We start from the raw sequence: 19779 nt of genomic DNA on the forward strand, positions 1-19779 counted from the left end.
GCTGCTGAATTGTCAAAGGATTCCAGAGGCCTGGTCCCAACTGAAGCTAGAATACAGAATGATACACCTCTCAAATCCCTCTATCTCAAAGCACAGTGTTTTAAATTGGATATGCATCAACCATTAAAACCATCACATTCACCGGAATTCACTGCTTACAATTTGTATTATAAATACAATTTACATTTTTAAAACCATTGTAAGTAATAAAATCATTCTCACTTGGTCAGAGGCAATGTAACTAAGCAGGACCCTATGGGGCCTTCCCAGAACAAGACTCCTCCCCATGTCCTCTGCCTGCCTTTGTCTGTAGAAAAACTTTAGTCAAAGAATAAATTTAATCAGAGAAGTGAGAAAATGCAGAAAGAAAGGAAAACAGTCCAGTAAGCCAAAACAATAATAGTTTAGCCATTAAACAAAGTCAAGGACCTTTAGTTCCTCCTCTAGGGCTAGAGATAATATCCTGAGCCACATTCTTTGAGCTGTTTTGCAGAGACTGAAACCCCCACCAGGTGGAAGAAGTTAACTGTCTGCTGCCCACAAGCACGTAGACCCCAGACCGCTTGGAACCAGAAGGTTGATGATGCTGACTCCCAATTATCTCACCACCAACCAATCAGAAGAAGGTCCACAAGCTGATCACACACCCCACAACCCGGCTCCCTCACTCTGTCCTTATAAACCTTTCCCTGAAAGCCTTCAGGGAGTTCAGGACTTTTAAGCACTAGCTGCCCTGGACTCCTTGCTTGGTGCCTGCAATAAACGCTGCACTTTCCTTCACCACAGCCTGGTGTCAGTAGACTGGCTTTACTGCACGTGGGCAAGCGGACCGAAGTTTGGTTTGGTAATGGCAATGCTAGTTGAACTCAGGCCTATGGTTTTTGCTCAGAATCCATAACATGTAGATGGCATGTGTTCTCTTATTCACTCCCTAAATCTGTAAAGATGTGTTTCATAGTGTCTCAATCTCATGTATTTCTAATTTTCTCTTTTGATCGGTCATAATGTCATTCTGAGATCCAACAATAAATGAATGAATGAATATACATAACATACATATATAATATTCACTATATAAATACATCTATACACATAAAACACATATCTCACAGCCCACATATCTTGTTTAAGTGGCTCTTTCAGGAAGATTTATAATACTTTGCTTTACAAAGAAAGTTTAAAAAAGAGGGAAAATGAAATGAAACAGTGACTGTTCCCTAGTGCAATTACTGTGTCAAATACTCCCCTGGGGAAAGGAATTTGCTGTTATTGTGAAATGAATTAATATAGAAACCAGACTCCTGCAGTAACTTTTCTTTATCCCCAGGCAGTATTTTCCCACTACCGCTCTCAGAATTCACTTTTGGCGATTCACATATGGGAGGTTGGAAATAGCTAGAAATTGTATGTTAGAATTTCAAATATATTCCCATTTCCAAAAATGTTAGCAGCTCCCCAAATTATCAGGGTGTGCACAATCGTTTAGAGATTGCCTGCCCCAGAAATCAACTGCTTGTCTTCTTCATCCTCTGGAAGGGTAAGAGCTTTCTCTTACCGTCCATTCAACTGCCACAAATCAGGATTTCTGTCCCAGCAGCTACCATTTGCTCAGAAAATTTGGAAGGACAAAGCCCTCTGGGCTGCAAGAAAAGTGCAGAAATGGCCAAGCTTAGTTAGTCTTTCCCCAAAACCCACAAGTCAACCTTCACTGGATACCTTCACTACCCAGGCTGCCAGCACAAGCCCTCTGTGATTCCTAATTAGGTGCTCACTGCTCAGTTAATACCCCATTAGCCCCACAGTCTCTTAACATCAAACCACTGGACAAAATTCTCTTCACCTCAGCCATATCATGAATGAACTTACAGTCAACAGTTGAAATCCATGCCAGCTGAAATTCACTCTAAGCTAATCTTAAATCAACATCATAAGGGCAGTGTATGCAAAATTGATTAGGGAAAGTCTTCATCAAACTACAGAACAAAGCAGGGTCTTGAGAAGGAGGTTATCAGGGGGGGGAATCTGGAATATACGGTGCAAATAAGTATTAGGCCTGGAAAAAAAGATAATGACTGAATGTTCTTTGTTGACCTTTATAGTCTAAGCGTCTGTGCCAGGCCTATGTCATGGGAGCCTTGCTGATGAAGTAGTTCAAACCTCTTTAAGTAGCTCCCTCCTAGGCAGATATTTTGTCCCTTAAATGTGAAAATTACAACAAAACATAGCAACAACTCACACTTACTGAGTTCTTACTTTGTGCTAGGCTTTGATCTAAGGGCTTTTTATGTTTAGCTTGCTTAGACACAGCCTGAAAGGTGGGTATCATTACTGTCTCCATTTAATGGGAAAGAAAACTGAGGCATAAGATCATAGCTATCACTGTATAGAACAGGGAGCAAGCAAGCCCTACAGATCAGAGGCCCTACGCCCTACATTATTAGCATTGTTGGCATTTGAAAATGCCAACAGGTTCAATAATAATAAGGATCATTATGTATCATTTATTAAGCACCATCTATGTTCCTTTGGGATGTGTGTGTATGAAAGTATAGTGTATATGCACTCTTTTATTTTTGGAGTCAAGCTGACTTTGGCACTCATACATGAAACACTGGCACAGGTTATTGAACTGGTTAAGAGCCAAGCTATGGCATCAGATGCTCTCGGATCAAACCTCAGCTCCATCACTGCTCGCTGTGTGACCTTGCACAAATTACTTGACCTCTCTTAGCCTCATCTATAAAATGAAGACAATAATGGCACCTACTTGATAGGGTGGTTGTGAGGATGAAAGGAGATCATCTAAGGAAAGTGCTTAGAATGGTGCCTGGTGCATAATGAAAGTTAAATAAAGGTTGTTAATTATTTTCCTCTGTTGATAGAGAAAAAAATTTTAATTGTCAATAGGTAAGCAGCCAGTATGACTCCTCCACCAAAAACGTAATTGGTCACATCGTCGTTTTACACCAATAATCATTAAGACAATAGACCTCTCTCTTTTATGGTGTTGATTTAGTTAGTTGGTTAGTTTCACTGGGCATGTCAAAGAGCACATCTTTTGACCCATTTCTGGTATTTTCTGTGAATTGCATGGACTGAGGGAGACAATGCACCGGAGGGTGGGGGAGGGGCCCCAGAAACAAGGAGGAATGTAAAAGGCATTGTAAAATTCTGAGATATTATAAGTAGTTTTCTCCAAAAGAAAGAGTAAGGCATTGTATTCTTCTCTATTAATTCTTATTATGAGCAATACATCCTTGTGGTACAGAATTTAGAAAACAGAAAAAGGTATAGAAACGTTTTAAAGACGAAAAGAAGAACATCAGCTTCCATTATTGTAACACTTACTTTTTTGAGACTAGATACTCTGCAGTAACCACTGGCTGGCATGACCAGACCAACTGAGAAAAGAAGGTGGCCATTCTAATTGGCTAGTACCTGCCTTAACAGTTGTTATATATTTTGAATATTACTCCTATGCTTGTGTGTATGTTTATCCCTATGCGTTTATTTTTAATTACATTAGAAACATACTGAATATCTGTTTGTTCAGATTTTTTCATTGTTTTTATCACATGTAATGAACTTTTCCCATCATTAGACATTCTTTGAGGGCAGCATTTTAAAATCATCTACTAATAATGCACAGATACACCATGATTTATTTAACTGTTCTATTACTGTTCAAAATTCATGTAGCTTCCATTTTTTGCCATTATAAATATCTTTACACATGAAACTTTGAGTAGCTAATGTGTTGTCATTTGAGCACACATTTACTTCCATAGTAAAATAACATTTTAATTTTAGAACAAGCTGTTACTTCTACAAATCACTGGGTTATCTGGTATGTTTGTGGGGATTTTGCTACTAGGAATGAAATTTATACCAGCCTTACATATACCATTAAATGTAAATGAATATAACAGTGTCCTTTAAAAGGTAAATTGCTATACAGCTATGTTATTGTTATTATTTATGGTCGTATTAGTCTCATCGACTGCTGACGTTATAAACGCTCTGGATTCTACCTTGACTTTTAGGCTTTTATAACTTTTAATAGACTTATTCCTCACCTAAAGAACATTATGATGCAATTTTATCTGCCTCCACCTAAAGATATTTCATATCCTTTTCCTGCCCCCCATTTGATGACTGCACCATTGCAAGACCCCAGATTTTGACATAACAAGTGCCTGGACACATTTCATTAAACAGCTGTCCAGGTAAAAGCAAAAAGGAAAGTCAAACGGACATGTGTTGTTTGCTGTCCAGCACACTCTCCCTCCTTCTGGATACCAATACCCTGAATTTCTGAAACATGTTGGTACCATGATGTGGAAGCCTAGAACCTTCTAGAAACCATGATGTGGAACTTGAGGATAGAGTCAGCAATGGACAAGGCCAAGCAGAGAAAGAAAGAGACTGGGTCAAACTTGTAGTCTGGGAAAGACGGCAGACTAAAGATAGCCTGAAAAGCCCTCTACTTCACATACTTAGAAACGCTGGATATGCATTATTTTCTTAAGGCAAGTCTAAGCTCATACAGAGGAGAAAAAAAAATTGTGAGAGAGTGTTCACACACACACACTCATTCCCTCCCTCTCCTCTCCCTCTCTCTCTATATATATATTCAGTCAAGTCACAAGTTAGCATGCTTAATCTCAATCCAATTAAATCAAGTCAGCTGAAGACGGCAGAGTGACAGAAAATGAGTAAAGATCTCAAAAGGTGAGCTCAGATCCCCCTGGCGAAGCCACCCACGGGATAATGATCCAGCCAATGATAGCCAAGTGAATGATGGCCATCTCTATCTTTCTAAATGGCTAAGGAGAACACTTAGTAATAAGAAGAGGTGACCATCACGGCAGAGGAATTAGAAGAGATGGGGTTTGCAGAAGAGAAGGTAGCTGGCAAAAGTGGGAGGAAATCATTCCCAGGCCTTGTTAAGAAGATATCTGTTTGGTTATCTAATAATATAATTTTTAGTACTTTCAAGCGAGTGGATTTATGCTGACTCTCATATTTATGCTGTAATCTTTGCCATATGTTAATGAGATTGACAGTACATGAGATAATCAATTATTTTCAGCAGCTTGTATCTTAAATGTTATGCCGGTTATCTTGATTATGAGCTTAAATACCAGCCTGGTGATGGATTCGCCTTTTAACTTTTCTCTCTTAAAAAGAGCAAAATTAGGAATCGAAATACACCCCACATAGATTTTTCAATACGTAGTGAAAGTTAGTAGTGGCACAGTTGTAGCTGAGCTGGCATTTAAACATGTAATCTGCTGACCTTGAATTCCAAAGCAATTTCTTGTCCCTTAAAAATTTGGAACACATAAAAATTCTATTAGCATCAATTATTTTAATCATTTTTGTTAAAATTTATCTTTTTCAATTTCAGTGAATTGGTATTATAATGCACTATCTCTTTTCGTCTCATATTCCCTCATTAATATTCATTGGAAGTATCTGCTACTTCAATAAACCCAGACTAACTTTTTATTACATATTCATAAGTATTATGTTTTAAAGGTTTTGAGTTACTTCCACCTTCATTGAATATAATAATTTGTGCTTTATACTAATGTGACACCTCAGATATGGTCTAAAGTAACAAATCAGGATGGACTTCAACTCATCTTAGCAAGGACCTACACTTCCCCACTCTGCATCCGAACATCACGTGGTTCTTGTGTTAATCAACAGTCTTGTTGCCTGATGGGGGTCCAAGGATAAAGACCAGAGCTGACCACTTCAGCCCAATGCAGGGTTTCTTTCTTTTTTGTTTAGACATATATGTATTTGTTTATTAAAAATATATATACACAAGAAGCAGAAAGTAGGAAATATGGTCACTGATAGCAGCAGGGCAGGGTAGGGATGAAAGATGGACTGGACTTGATAGGCATTGATGTCAGTTATCTGTGGCTACTATGACAAGTTGCCACAAATTTAGTGGCTTAAAACAACAGAATTTTACACATTGCAGTTCTGGAGGTCAGGGATCTCAAACGAATGTCACAGAGCTAAAGTCAAATGTCAGCAGGACGGGGTCCCTTTTTAGAAGCCTAGAGAAGAATACATTTCCTTATCTTTCCCAGCTTCCTCAAGATGTCCACATTCTTAAGCACTCTTCTCTTTGCCTCTGAAGATGGGAATAGGTAGGTAGAAGGCCAAGGGAGGCATGTTCTTAGACCAAGTGTGTCAGTTCTTCCTTACTCCACTGCGGGGCTGGGCATTACCCCAAGGGTGTGGGTTCCATCTGAACCCCTTACTGATGTCCTGGAAGATTTCCTAAAGCAGGGTTTCTTAATACGGAGCCTTTGGCAGGGTTTCAGGCATTCTGTGAACCCCCTGTAATAGTATGCAGGCTTTGGGGTGCAGGTATGTGGGTGCATTTTTCTGGTGAAGAAAGTCTATAGCTTTTATCAGATTCTCAAAGGAAGCTGTGATGATAATGATGGGAATGGTGGCGGCAGTGGTGGTGATGATAATAATTTTGAACACCTAGCCTATGAAATATTTTGTCTGGATTTACATCAAAGAGTAGAGGGAGAGCAGCACATAGGAGTTGATAATTGTTGGATTCATTTGGTGAGTACACAGAGGGTCACATTCTCCATAATAAAAAGTCCTTAAGGATAAATAAAGAAATGCTTACGAGTCTGGGGTCACCTCTCGTGTTGAGAAGCTGGAGCAGGTGTATTGAATTAAGAATATGCAGCTTGTGACCTGCTGAGTGAGGGGGCACAAGTTACCCATGCGTGGGTGGCAGGCAGCTCCCTCAGCATCCAGCTCTCACTTCAGGGAAGTGAAACCCATGGGGTCGTTTTGAGTGAAGGCACAGTTTCAATACATCCACACAAAGGAAGCAGTCACAAGATTTATTATTTCAGATCCCAGAAGCCAGGGGCTGCAATGAGTCGGGGGAAAGGGCAGTCTTCCTCCCTCCCAGGTCCTGAGGGAGAAGACAGAGAGCAGGGTACCAAGCACCTATTATAAGGTGGTAGGGGCGGAGGTCACTAACTTTTCGTGGGCTTAACTCTAGGTAGTTATTTTATTTTATTTTTTAAAAGTTATTTATTTTTGGCTGTGTCGGGTCTTCGTTGCTGCGCATGGGCTTTCTCTAGTTGTGGCGAGTGGGGGCTACTCTTCGTTGTAGTGCGCGGGTTTCTCATTGCGGTGGCTTCTCTTGTTGCGGAGCACGGGCTCTAGGCACACGGGCTTCAGTAGTTGTGGCTCGCAGGCTCAGTAGTTGTGGCTCATGAGCTTAGTTGCTCTGCGGCATGTGGGATCTTCCCGGACCAGGGCTCGAACCTGTGTCCCCTGCATTGGCGGGCGGATTCTTAACCACTGTGCCACCAGGGAAGCCCTAGGTGGTTATTTTAAAAGGTGCCCTGGGAAAAGCAAAGCAGGCACTGATGGCAGGAATCCTAAACTCAAGTCCTTATCAAAATGTCCAGACTCTTGGTGTGAGGAGGGTTATCACACTGTAAAATGCCTACGTAGCAACTCTGAAAACCAAGCTGTTTTTCAGAGAAACAGAAGTTGTTTTTCTCACCACATCTCTCTCCTAGACCTGTGAGGCCAGGTCATGAGCGTTTGCTTCCAGGGCCAGTAGATGAATCTTAAGAGGAGAAAGATTTTAAGAAGAACCACCACTAAGGACATGATCAAAAGCATTCTGCAATAGTTCCAACGCAAAGAAACAACTGACTGTAGCCCAAAGATGACTCACACACACGTGATCCCAGGCATCCAAGGCTTTCTGCCCTCACTCTCACAGGAAGCAGGCAGTTGCACAAGTCAGACTAGGAAACCCTGGCACCAAAGATGACTCAAGTCAACTCCCCATAGTGACCCAGGATGCTCTGAGGCCAGGACCAAGCTACCCGTGGGGAGGCCCTCCAAGAAAACCTGCAGTTGCCCTATAGAATGTGGAGTTTGGGGGCACCACCAACCCAAAAACCTCTGTGCGAAATGACCGGGATGTGACTTTTGTTCTGACCTACCTTTTGCACTGCTTTTTGTATGTGACCCAGCGACTTGGTCTCCATCTGTCACCAGGGCCCCTCTCTCTGCATTAGGTCCCTATCTGCAATCTTAACCTTTCTAGCTCATTTCTCCGGTTGGCCTTCATTTGGGCATTCATTCATTCACTCGGCAAGTATCTACGAGCTACTAGAAGGCCTTGGCTAGAAGTTGTGCAGCTACCAAGAAAAAGTTACAATCCTTTGCCTCTAATAAGCCTGTGGTCCAAATAGATATTTGAATACTCAGCTTTAAGACCACCAGGTCAAGCCCTAAAAAAGCCTGTGGCTCCTGAAACCATTGTTATAACATCTGCCTTAAACCGAAGGATCGTCCCTGAAGAGGTTCTAGTGCCTCTGAGTTACACCCCTGGTTTGAGTCACATTTCTAAGCATGCTGATCAAAAACCAACATTTCCACTCTGGCTGAGAAAGAGGCAATGTCTCCATAAAGGACCACTCCACGCTTCTGAAATATACCACTTGTCCAAGAACCCACAGGCCTAAAAATCATTACTCCAAAGGAATTTAAACTGGCAGGGAACTCAGATCCCCACTTAATTTTACACCTATCATGAATAACTTTGGGGTAACTGTGTATTTTTTTTAATATCTACGTAGTGGCCTTTCCTTTTTCTCATACCCTACCTATCTCAATCCTCATGACAACTCTGTGAAATACTCATTACTACTTTTTTAGAGATGAAGAGCTAAGACACGGAGAATTTCACAGGGGTAGTAGTAGCAAAGCTAACACTGGGCTTCTGACATTTGTTCTATGTGTCTTACAGATATTTTGTGAAAATTTTCTTTTTCTGTAAAGTTCTCTTAAGATGCCCAGATGAACTCTGTATATCTGACGAAGCCCCTGGGATGTTACAAGCCATTTGCTCACTGAGTATTATTTCCCTTATCACAGGTAACAAAAGAGTTAGAGAAGATACCAAGTAATATTTTTAAGAATTAATTGATTCATTCAACATTTATTGAACATCTGCTGTATGTCAGATGCTACACTGGGATACTGAGTAGAAGTATCATGTTGGCCCTTCACTGCCTATGCATGAAAAGGTGATATCAGGGACATCAAGACACTAAAACTCCTGCAGAGTAACTGTTACCCTAGCCACATCTATCTTCCACATCCTATGTCTCTATCTGTGCCTTTTCCATTTTCTTTTTTCAGATACACAAAGCTCTCATGCTCTTTTCCTCCTCCCACATTAGAATTTACTTTAAGAGGGCTTCCCTGGTGGTGCAGTGGTTGAGAATCCACATGCTAATGCAGGGGACACGGTTCGAGCCCTGGTCCGGGAAGATCCCACATGCCGCAGAGCAGCTGAGCCCGGGCGCCACAACTGCTGAGCCTGTGCTCTAGAGCCTGTGAGCCACAACTACTGAGCCCGCACACTGCAACTACTGAAGCCCGTGCACCTAGAGCCCGTGCTCCGCAACAGGAGAGGCCACTGCAATGAGAAGCCCGCGCACTGCAACGAAGAGTAGCCCCAACTCAGCCAAAAATAAATTAAATAAAAATAAAATAAATAAATTTTTTAAAAAAAGAATTTACTTTAAGAGACCTCGATCAATCATTCACACTTCAGTAGTAATTTTATTGTCTGAGAGGGCATCTCCCAGGTCTTTTAAAACTAACTTCCAATGGGAAAAATAAGTTGGTCTCTTACTTTTAAACTTTGAGATATTGGCAAGCATGGCTGAAATTATAACTTAAAAACAGCCAAAATGCCTTCCCAGAATCATATTTGAAGGGATATGGAAGAAAGCATATTTGAGAAAGACCAATTATAACCCAAAATGTTACTGTCTGCCCTCTCCTTTATCTTGTCTTCTTTATCTATGGGAAGAAGCTGCCCTCTTGTTTTTTTCTGAGATCTCTGGCATGATCTTTACAAGATAATTATTTTCAGAAGTTCACCTGCACTCAATTCCTAGCATAGTGACTCTCTGAGGAGAGAGAATCCCTAAGTGGGTAGATCAAACCCCCCAGGTGGAACAGAAAACCATAAATAATTTGAGAAAACATATTCAGTATTATGTTTGAATAGTTGAAAAATGAAAACACACCATTATTTTCATAGCATGGAAACTAAAGTCCAAAAAAAAAAAATTATCTTACCTGGTGAGGACATACAGAAGATACTGATTTTCGATGGAGATGGTGGAGGTGAAGGGGAGGGAATAAGGAGTGTCTCATAATCCTGGCAGTGAAGGAAGGGCATTTTAGGTACATCAAAATAAAGCACAAGCTTTAAAACGTTGAAAAAGACTGGCCTGTTCTGTGCTCAATTTACCTGCTGAATGAGTCAATAAATGTGTCCATCATCCTCTTAGCAATTTCATACATGTTTTACTACTACCAGATCCCTTCAATTACACCTTCCGCATCTCCAAAGGAACGAGCCACGGTGGCTGTAATCATGGCTTAACCCTGTACAATTAGATCATCCAGAATATTTCAGCTTCTGCGGTAGCCATCACGCCACACAAAGGAGAAAGGTGGACTACTGTACCTGATCTCAAGATCTACCACCGACGCAATCAGCAGAATCAACCACACCTTGTCGGAGACCTGAAGGGCTGACTCGAATCTTTACAACCCAGGTGCCCTGCATCCATGCCAATAGCACAACAGTACACAGACTCGGTTCCCTCTATAGAAGTGCAGTGTCCAGTTTGTAAAATTTTGTAGTGAACTTAGGTATCTTCTCTATGACATTTCTGCTTTAATCTCCTCACACTAGGCCCCGATGAAAGACCTCCACCAGCAACCTAACCACAAGCTCCCCAGCAGCGGCGATGGTACCCATGACTCGGTGATTTGTCACAAGAAGCTGCTCTTCCACCTTTCCCAGTGGCTTCCGAATAACAACAGGAGAGTTGGATTCTGTACAAATGGGTGTGAACAGCCGAGGGGTTCACCAGGAAGCACACCTTGGGGATTATTCCTTCTAGTTTGTTTCATTTATGCTTTCCGGAAAATCTGAGCTGAAGGAATGGATGGGGACTTTCAACAGCCAGGTTGGCTGGTGACTCCTTGAGTCCCCAGGAGGGGACCAATCCCATGTAGAGCAGAGATGGTGCTCTATAGCAGGTTAACCTCCTCCTGCGACAGCATTTGGGGATTCAAGATCCAGACCTTCCTGGGTGAAAGGAGAGGAAATAAACTTTCCCTTCTCCTCGATCCACAAAAAGCTCACTCTTCAAACTTGCATGGGCAGAAGATTCACCTGGGGAATCTTAAAATGCAAATTCTGATTCAGGAGGCCAGGGTGGTGCCTGAAACTCTGTCTTTCTAACAAGCTCCCAGGTGAGACTGGTGCTGCCGGTCACTTGCCCTTACTCTGAGTAGCAAGGCAATAAATATAAACAACCCACCTATTCAGCTGAGGAGTGGGGGGGGGGGAGGGGCGGGTACTAGGAGGAAAATAGAAATATATTTGATATTTGATGCACTCATGTATTACTCAGTTTTTTCCTTTGTGTCCTATCTTTGTAATTTTTAAAAAAGGTCAGATACATATAATCTTTTTTTTTTTAGAAGAAAAGGAAAGAAAAAATGACCAGCTCTGAGTTTTTTCTTGTTATGAAGTCGGTATCTGCTCACACCTTGCCCGAGGGTATGGCTTCGGAATTCCGGAATATCACAACCTGATACTAGAGCATGTGGGAACCAGGAGACTCTTTCTGAACAGAAGAGCTGACCACAGTCATGGTCAGATCTCGGTGAGATCTGTGCTTGACAAACCAGGGAACATGGTGGTCACAAGCCAAGGCAGCCAGAGGCCACCATGGTGCATCTCCCTGGATGTACACCGATTCAGGTATGGGGGCCGGGGGGCAGCTAACATGCATAAGTTAACTAATAAATCATTTAAAACATAATTTATATCAAAACAAACATGGATATTTTATGTGGCAGAATCCAGACCCTAAATACATTTTTCAGATTAAACAGACACTTGAAAGAAAATTTCTCCTTGCCCCCCAGACCACAGTCTCCCCTGTGATGTAGGGGCATCTTGGTTAAAAAACAAAACAAAACAAAACTGGAGAAGTGATGACCCACGTGAACCACAGTGGGGCTTAGACTAATGATCCCACAACCACCTCTGGGGACGCAGACAGGGAGACTGCCCCAGCAACGGCAGCATTTCCCAAAACTACAAGCCCCATTTACCATCCATGGAGAGCTTAATTGTCCTGTCCCACCTTTGTGTCACTCCTCAGCATTACAATCTTACACTGATATTTTCAACTGAACTAAATAAACATCACCAACTACCTGTCCCACAAATACAACATGTCTACAGCTAAGCTCCTTGGATGTACACCCAGCCCTTCCAGACCTGCTCCTCTTCTCACATTACGTTTATCTCCATCCATCTGGAGAGAAGCTGAGCACTTCCCCAGCTTTTTCTCTCCTTTGCCCACAAGATCCAGTCTCTAAATCCTGTCATCTCTGAGGATGCCACCCATCTCCTGAGACCATTCCCTCCCTCTCCACCTTGGCTCAGCCCTCATCTCCTCTCACCTGGACTACTGCCATGACCTCCAAGCCAGGTTCGCTGTTCTGGGCTGTTCCCACCTCAATATTTCCTCCACACACTGGCTGCTGGAATGATCTTCCTAAAGCATGAACCCAGACCTGTCCCCTGTCCTGCCTAAGAGCTTTAACTGATCCCACCCCTTGTCCCTCTCCTTCTCTCTGGATCAGATCCAAACTCCCAAACCAAGCTTTCTAAAGGCCCTTTATAATGTGGTCACCAAACTGCGGTTCCAGCCCCCGCCCCTCAGGTCCTCCTCTTGTTGTCATTCTCTGACCACCCCATGTTCCAGGGCCACTACTTTGTACATACAGTGTTCCTTCTGCCTAGAAAGATTCTTGCACCTTCTCCAACTGATGAAATCCGCTATCCTCCAAAACTCAGTTTAAATGTTACATAATTTATGAAACATCCCGCAGATCTCATGCTCATATAATCCTCCTCCCTCCTGACTCCCCCAGTACACCTTGTACCTGCCTCTATTATTGCCCTTCGCCATCATATCATGGTTATATGTCTACTGTGAGCTCTTCACAAATAAAAGCCAAGTATCTTTGTAGCCTCAGAGTCTAGCCCAGAACAGCCCAGTGAATGAGTGCATGAATTAATGAAAGGTGGCTTTTCTACCCTGCTTTCTGTCTAATTCCATGCTTTCTGACCCAAGTAGGAGCCTACTGATCCCACTTGAGGAGAGACAGGAGTGAGGGACCATTAACCATTTCCCCAGCAGTTGAAAATCCTCCCCTTACCCCAGGGGAATGCCAGAAACCAAAACCTTACAGGAAATGTTGGTCCTGCTTGCCTGGGTCTCTCACATCAGTCCAATTGGTGACACTACTAATTTCCAGCAGTGGGATGGAGATAGAGAGAAGAGATACATTTCTGGGCAGGAATTCAGGATGGAAAAATTGGATGTCTCCAACCTCCCTAAAATCAAGTTTTTTTAATTTCAAAATGCTGTGAATGAATTCCCAGGACATGAAAGTATAAAAGAACTAGAAGTCCAAGTAAATGTGATTAGAATTGTCTGTGCTGGTACATATTTGGTCTCTAATACTTATGTCAACACAATCCAGCACTGTCATGATGTATGTCATGTCTTCCTAACCAAAGCGTAAACTCCTGTGAGCATACACTATATTTTTACCTACACTGGGTTAACTCTCTGGGCCTAATGCTGTCCTTTTTAATACAGGAGAATTCCAATAAATGCTGTATACATGATCAAGGGTTGGCTGTATACATGTGTGTCTATATATACTACGTAATTTTTTCTGTTATACTTTGCCTACAGCTTTCGCTTAAAAAATGGAAAAAAATGGAACCAATCAGGTTTTGCAAACAGAACAGGCATATAGGCCTGTGCTGATACCTAAATGGGTTTTGCTTTTGGTCCTGCCAGAGGCAGGGGGATTGAGTAGTTAACTCCTCCAGGGGTCTTCCAGCCCTGTGGTTTTCACTCCGCATTTTCCCCCTGGGAAAGTCTATGCAGTCAACTATACACCCGAATGCTGAGGCGTCACTGTGGATTGGATCTGGCATCTAGAAACCACACTGGTGAATCTTAAGTATGTTAATATGGATAATTTAAACCTTATAAATAGCTTCCCATAATGTGTTTCTTGCCTGAGGAGGTCTTTTGGTTGGAGTATACTACAATCAGGCTTGAGTTTGCAACTTAAAAAGAAAACCAGAATTTGAGAAGTATAAAATTTTATGTAGCTTTTTCTTTCATACGCTCATGTTTATTGAAAGGGCTGGTGGTAAGCTCAGGGAAAACGGAGCTGTGAAAGGGACACGGGGAGGTTGCTTCAGCTCTCTGTGGGTGCCTCCTTATTAAATTGGTGTGGTTTCAAAATCAAAAGCTAATTATTCCAATATTCTCACCTGAGATGGGCAGCCTGCCTGGGCCATGATGGTTCCCACTGACTCTTCAGCAATGAGCAGGTAAAATTTGGGTGATGACACCTAGAGAATGAATAAAGCAGGAAAAAATAGAACTTTACTACCCTCTTCCTAACTTAGAAACAAACAGATGAAAACATAAATTGGGCTTTAAGACCTAGTTTAATAATTATTTCCACACTGCTTATCTTTTTAACTGTATGTCTTCATTATCTTCTAAAACAAGTGTAAAGATTATAAAAGAGGTTCTTATACGGACTTCTTATGTGCGCTTAAACATTTCTTTAGCAGTACAGAACTTGGTAGAGAAGTTTCATGCCCAGGAGTCCTTCTAAAAGATGTTTGTGGGTGGTCAGCACCCTTGGAGAGCCCTCTTAAACTAATTCAGGAGGGCATCTGTCCTGGCGTTACCTGGTTACCAAATCCGGAAGTTCTTAGCAGAAAATGTTGAGGGACTTATTACATTTTTAACTTGCAGTTCATTTTGTAGTTATCAGAGAAATCAAACAGCATGAGTTCATGAATTTCTTTTTGAAACACAACTGAGTTGGCTAAATAGCAATTTTGAAAATGCAGGTTCTGGAGTCAGACCATGTTGACAAATGAAAACTCCACCATTTAGAGAGGGTGGAGCCTCCTTGTCTATAAAATGAGATCAGACTAGGATCAACTTCATAGGGTACTTGACAGAATTAAACGGGAAAACGTAATCAAAATGCTTGTATAGGGACTTCCCTGGTGGTGCAGTGGTTAGGAATCCGCCTGCCAATGCAGGGGACACGGGTTCGAGCCCTGGTCTGGGAAGATCCCACATGCTGTGGAGCAACTAAGCCTGTGTGCCACAACTACTGAGCCTGTGCTGCAGAGCCCACGAGACACACTGAGCCCACGCAGCACAACTACTGAAGCCCACGCTCCCTAGAGCCCGCGTGCTGAAACTACTGAGCCCACACGCGGCAACTACTGAAGCCTGTGTGCTCTAGGGCCTGCGTGTTGCCAACTACTGAGCCCGCATGCTGCAACTACTAAAGCCAGCGCGCCTAGAGCCTGTGCTGCGCAACAAGAGAAGCTGCTGCGATGAGAAGCCCGTGCACCGCAACGAAGAGTAGCCGCTGCTCCTCTAGACTAGAGAAAGCCCATGTGCAGCAATGAAGACCCAACACAGTCAAAAAAAAAAGCTTGTATAAGGGAAGTTCTCATTACATATTTGCTATCATTATTTTAAATGTGTGATATTTGTGGTTCCAGGAGCCTTACCAATAAAGCAAATAGTGTATGATATTAACTTCTAGTGAATTTACAAATTATTAAACATGCCTCAACACAGAGGAGTCAAACAAGAAGAATACTGATGCATCTATAATTAATTCAAACATTTTGATAATAAATTGTTTCTCTAAGTCTCATGCTTTCAAATAAACTATAATTATATAGTGGTTTTATCTGTGCACACGATCACTGTGAGGGGGACAGAGGTCTCGGTGGGAAGGCCTCTATCGCCCTCCATGAGGTTGGGTGACAAAATGTCAGGTTCACATTGCTGGCATGAAGTCATGGTGAACAGGCACCAGGCTGAAAGGTAGGGAACTTAAGTCTGCTGTTAAACAGCACAAGTCTGGATCGAGTCACTTCACTTCCCTGGGCCTTGATTTCCTCATTTTTAAAATGAAAAGACACAACTAGATGGCTCTCCTGTCCCTGTCACTGCTCAGGTTTTATACTCCTACCCACTAACAACAAAATACTTGCTGTTCTGAATAACTGAATGTTCTATTTTACTTGACAAATAACATAAGTACCGTATATGAATGATAGATGTTCAAGAGATGTTGTTCATCCACAGGGGCTTGGTCTTAGAATCAAAACTCCTAGAGTGTGCATAAAGAACTCTTGATTTGATGACTCAGATGACACTTGAGGATCTGGTAGTGCCAGAAGTTTGTTATTAGAGACAAAAACCATAAAACTGTACCACAAAGTGTACTTGATTATGTGAACTTTGCTGGGGGCAGTAAGGAGTTCTACATAAGCTTAGGGTTGGCTGCCCTTATGTGTTAATATTTTAAAAGTTCAGAGTATACTTTTTAAGGTACACGTGAAATGAAAATGTTGCACTGTTGTAGGAGTGACGATATTATCCAGCACATAATTCTGGATCTGATACTAACTAGTTCAAGAACCTTAGCCAAGCCAGGTGAGCCACTCTGAATCTCCTCTCTCTACATGTAAAATGAGGTGAGGATCCAAAGACATAACAGATGTGAAAACACACTGGAAAATAAAAACCATCATACAAATGCCATAAGCTGTTATTCTGCTCTGCCAAAGGAATGGCATGATCAGTTAATTCAAGTGGGATGGATTCAACATGCCAGTTCTTTGAGGTAAAGAGACCTCCAAATGGATGGGCTGTCAGCATTTTCCATCCAGATGCTTGCTCCTCTGTCAATTTAGCCCAAGTCAACTTGAAGGCATCCCTTATGCTACATACACTCCTTATCAATTAAGCTCTCATTTAGATACTTAGGTTTTTGGGGGTTTTTTTTTTCACTTGGTCAAGCTTTATCTCAAGGCCTGAAAACACTGACTTAATCGAAAATGGCCCTACTGCAATTTCTTATAATATATAAATACTTTATATATAAAACTTTAAAAAATGTAGACACTATTAACTAACTCCTAAACCACACACTACAGGCTTTTCAAAAGCAATAGTTATTTAACAAAATGTAAGGTGACAATATCAAAGAATTTTCACACTTAATGTGGACACAGTCACAAGCTACTCAAACACAAATCCTTTTTACACTTTCCATGTTTGTTTTTAACTTCGTTTCATAGAACCACTGATAATTGAGGCTTCTTTCAAGTATAGGATTTCTAACATTAAATTACATTTTCTAAGTATTTCTATAAAGAAGAAATGAAAAAGACACATACTACATTGTTTGCCATAAATTCATACACCAAAAAGTCAAAACAATCCAACTGAATTTATTCCTGCTTCCCCCTTCTCCAACATTAGCTTTAGAAGTTCTTCTAAATATTATATAAACAGTTTTGTTAAAATCAGTTCTCATTTATGCAGATTAGGGGAAAATGGTTTTATAATGAGTTATCTTTAAAATTATCTCCTAGATAGCACCCTTTAGCCTTAAATTACATTGTGCACATACAACTACAACAGTCTGCATTTGCTCAGGAACATATAGTCACATTAAAAACAAATAACTTTTTATTTCATAGTTTAGTTGGCTCTTAGTTTCCCTAGGGGGGGGAAACAAGTATTTTGTGTTGTTTAAGAAACTGGTATATATAAATGAAATGCTAGGTGTTCGTTTAAACTTTGAGGAAACCTACAGATCAACATGTGGGTGTTTTTTCTAAAATGCAAGAGATATGCACTTAATCACTATTCATATAGTGAAGTGACGGGATGGCAGATACAGACGCAGATGAAACTCTACATTTTGTAAATGTAAAGTTGGATATTCTAAATGGAAGAAGTGACACTGACAATTGTTTACAGGAAACAAAGGTTAAGAAAAATGTTGAAGAATATCTACTCTTAAAAAGAGAGAAGTGTTATACAACACAAAAATGAGAACTAGAGATTCGAAAAACACTCATTTTACTGTTTCAAAAGAAAAACAAAAAAAATAATAGGGAGTCTAGACCAATTAGAACTGAGGCAGCTGTAACAAAAATGGAACACAGTACAATGATTTGAGCCCTTACAGGAAATGACTAACTAAAATGAAATTTCACGAGTCTTCATGTCTATAATACTATATAAATGAACAAAATATCAAAAATACGAAGTCTGGACTTTTCCCCTTAGGTTTGTAATAAACTGTCAAACCTCTGCTTAATATAGTTACTTTTATGAGCCTTCTGATTAGCAGAGCATGCTATACAGGTACATGCATGCTAGAATTTTACTATGAGAATTATAGTTCTCATCTCAAACTAGTGACTTGCCTGTTACCCATATTTATATATATTTCATTTCCATTATAAAACACTTAAGACCTTTCTAGTGGTACATTTTAATCAACATATTACATAAGAAAGAATCTTGATTTTTAAAATGAACCTTTTTAGTACTGTAACATGATGGGTTTAATTGAACAGCTGGAACATACTATGGTAACTACATTGTACTGTTTAATTCACAGCTGTAGGAAAATGTTTGATTTTTAAAATATAACCAAGATGAGACTGTAGAGTTATGAGCAGTAAAATATTAGAAAACAGTGAATGAATAAATAAGATGCTTTTCCTTTAGTGGCCATTCATTATTTTGCTTTTAGGAACCTGGAAGAAATTGTCTTCTTTGAGTTTCAAACGTTCTGGTAAATCTAGTCGTTTCTTAGCTTCCTCAATATCACCTTGAATTGCTGAAATAAGTGACTCTAAAGAATCAAAGTTCTTTTCTGGTCTGAGGTAGCCGACGATGGCCACGTTGAGAATTTCCCCATAGAAGTCCTCTTTGAAAGTATGCATGGTATGAGTTTCCATGGACTTTTTTGTATTCTTGTAGTAGGGGTTCCACCCTGTGCTCACCACCATCTTATGGACGTCTCCACTTCCAACACTGGCCCAACCATAATATACGCCAGTGGATACGTCAGCTGGAAGATTATCTACTACTTGTTCAGGAAAGTTAGCTGTAGGGATGCCCGGCTGCTTGGGGCCGCGACCGAAGCTCCGCACCACCTGGCCGCAGCAGAAGTACGGCAGGTGCCGCATGACGCCGTCCGCTCGGGGTGCGGGCTGCGGTCCAGTCCGCGCGTCCGGCGGAGCCGCCGTCGAGGCGGTGCCCGAACGCCCCAGACCAGCCGGGGGGACATGGGCGGGAGCTCCGGAGGCCAGCCGGCCGGGCGAGCACACGGGCGTACCACGGTCCGAGCGGCGCGGAGGACACGCCGCGGCGAGACGCTCACGCCGCAGACCGAACAGAAGGTGCCGGGCGACTCAGACGCTGCGTCTGGGCTCCGGAACGCCGGCGACCGCGGAAGGGCGGCTGTGGGCCAGGAGCGGAGCGGGGGCGGGCCGGCTTGGGAGGGCCCCCCAACCCACCGAGCGCCGCGGGCCTACGCACTCTGCCCAGGCCGGGCCGATGCTTAGGTTTTAATTACACGACACATCTTGGCCTGCTGCAAAGTAAGAACTAGGAAGAGAGTGTGTGATCCATCTTTAAAACTCACCAGCTAACATCCTGAAGAAACAGAAAGGTAGCTAAGCATTCCCAGCCAGTCACCACGAAT

General features: G+C 41.8%; 1 pseudogene; it reads right to left on the reverse strand.

Moving 5' to 3' along the window:
* Nucleotides 1-18738: 18738 nt before the first annotated feature.
* LOC137759788 (riboflavin kinase pseudogene) lies at nucleotides 18739-19261 on the reverse strand (annotated as a pseudogene).
* Between the last annotated feature and the right edge of the window lie 518 nt (nucleotides 19262-19779).

The sequence above is a fragment of the Eschrichtius robustus genome, chromosome 1 (assembly GCF_028021215.1).
Source record: "Eschrichtius robustus isolate mEscRob2 chromosome 1, mEscRob2.pri, whole genome shotgun sequence".
NCBI classification, from domain to species: Eukaryota; Metazoa; Chordata; class Mammalia; order Artiodactyla; family Eschrichtiidae; genus Eschrichtius; species Eschrichtius robustus.